Consider the following 2695-nt stretch of genomic DNA (forward strand, 5'->3'; position numbering starts at 1 on the left):
AGAGCTTACTATTCATACGAATAATAGCATCTAGCCTCCTCTTCAGAGGCCAGGAATGACGTAATTGCCAAACCAGGGTTTGACAGAGCCCACGAGGTCTACCATCTTCATCTTGAAGGAGTGTGGAAGGTAGCGAGCTACCCCATGAATTCCCCTCCCTGCAAGAAGCAAGCATGCAGGTAGCAGGTTAAAATGTTCATCTAAGGGGTGCCTGGGTGGCTCAGTGGGTTAAAGCCTCTGCCTTCGGCTCAGGTCATGATCCTAGGGTCCTGGGATCGAGCCCCGCTTCGGGCTCTCTGCTCAGCGGGGAGCCTGCTTCCTCTTCTCTGTCTGCCTCTCTGCCTACTTGTGATCTCTGCCTGTCAAATAAATAAATAAAATCTTTTAAAAAAAGTTCATCTAAGGTAAGGTGGTATTAATCTTTAAAGATCCCTCCACCATGTTTTTAACTAGGGTCTGCTGATACCTTCTCCTCTTGAGCAGTTTTTAGACAAAGCTTCGTATCTCTGTTTCCAGGGGTTCTCAAAATATGACCCCCAGACCACCAGCATCAACAAATCCTTGGGCCCTACCCCAGACCTGGTGAACCAGACACTCAAGCTGGGCCCCCAAGGTATGTTTGAACAAGCCATCCTGGTCACTCTGATGCATATTCAAGTGTGAGAACCACTGGACCAAACTCTACCGGAAGTCTGCCCTTTCCTTGACTCAACTTGACCCATGCGGTCTCTGGGTCCGCGTTACTTTGCCTCCCAGACCGAAGTGTTGTAAGCAACTCTGAAGGCACTTTAGTTTTGTTTGTTTGGGTTTTTCTTTGTGTGTCTGCTGTCACCAAGATAAGCCTGTGCTTTTAGCCCCCTAAGAACCAGAAAGAAATTGACCATTGGAAAAATGGGTGCTTTCGTAACCATGAAATGCATTCAGCCTGGTCAGGCATTTCCAGGTCTTCCTTCTCCCCAGCTGTTTCTCAGAGGTCGCTTCCCTCTTAGTTGGAACACGCGGACTGTGGAGAGCAGATTTCTCCCTAGCCCAAAGACCTCCTGATAAGCTCTCTTACTTAAATCAACTCCCTTAGATCACGTACTTTCAAATATTCATGTTTGCCTTCAGGGTTTATCAGAAGGAAGCCTGCTCCATAGTGTTCGGGACTTGAAGGCAATCATTTGAGACAGAAGGCCCGGCCGTCTCCCGCTCCTGGCTACCCACCCCCCTGGAAGCTTTCACGGGTCTCTTCCTTCTCTCAACCCCATGTACTTAACCCTTTACTTGGCCTCTTTCCTGGCCTCCCCCTCTTTTCCTCTCTTCGTTCCCCGGAGCATCTAAGCCTACACTTCTCAACACGTACTTTGAGTCACCAGGGAGTCTGGTCTAACATGTAGATTACCAGCTCCTACTCCAGGCCTCCTGAATCTCAGCGTCTCAGGGGTCCTGCCCAGTAACCTCACCTTTACACACGAGCCACAGCGGTTCTAAGTCACACTGGTCTAGCCAGCACCGGTCTAAGGGCTCTGAGTAGCGGCGGCTCTGGAATGTCTTGGGCCTTGGGATAGCATTCTGTTCTATGGATGGGGTCTGACGTGGGCTGGGTGACTTGTCTGGCTGCATTTGCTAACAGTCACCTGGCTTCTTTGTGGTCTCAGTGTTTATTCGAAGTGGCTCTGGAGAAAGACGGATGGAAATCAGAGGAACACTAAAGCCTGCCCCTAGCCTGGCCATGCCACACAATGATACGACCTTCCAGTCTACCCGCTCACAGGAAAGATGCCAAAGCCCAGGTGACCATCTGATTTGCGCTTTGAATGAGACACAAAGATCATCTTTTTAAGTCCAGGCTCTTAACACGTGCACCTCAACACCCCACACAAAAAGAGCGATGTATTTCTATTAAACTTCAGTGTTTATCATGCCCGCGAACCTCCCTGAGCTCAGGACTGAACGATCTCCCTGGGGCGGACTTGGATGCCCTCCCTGTGCTTGTACGTGGCCCATAACAGATCTTGCTGTCACCCTGTATGCGTCCTTCTCCCTCTACGCACTCAGGGCTGCTCACGCAAACATCTCCAGGAGAACGTCTCCAGCAGAACATGCTTAGCAGGAGCTCGGGGCGAGATGGAACTGCTGCGGAGTGAACACCCCTGGAAACAGCCTTCAGACACTGACAGACGGGAGCTGGTAGAGAAATACCCCAGCTTTCTCCTCCTGCTGCTGGGATAAGTCTGGAATGCCTCGAACACTACCCTTGAGAGTTCCCTCCTGAGAGAGTGGGCTGACCTCCAAGAACTCACATGGAGCTGGCTTACTGGCACATGCTGTTGTGGCTTCCTTCTCAGCCCTTCCCATGCCTTCACTTTCTGACCAGGGTTTCCCGGGACCGCCTTTCACATGAGCAACTTGCATTTGAGTCTTTGTCTCTGGACCTGTTCCTAAGGGGTGGCCAAAGCGAGACCTTCCCTCCATCCAGGACTTAACATACACAAAAGTGAGCTAACAGCTCCCAAGGGACCCTGGAACTATGAGAGACAGGATGGAAGACAGCAAACACCCAGGTCCATAGCACTTTGGCTTCATGGTGAAAATCATCGGACTGATTTCTGCTCCTTCTTCTCTGACCTCCGTACAAAATCTATAGATGCCAGGGAAACTTCATGGCCCGATTCCACTGCCCTCCTAAACAATGAGCCTCTTGCTACCTAGA

Source organism: Meles meles, chromosome X (genome assembly GCF_922984935.1).
Source record: "Meles meles chromosome X, mMelMel3.1 paternal haplotype, whole genome shotgun sequence".
NCBI lineage: Eukaryota > Metazoa > Chordata > Mammalia > Carnivora > Mustelidae > Meles > Meles meles.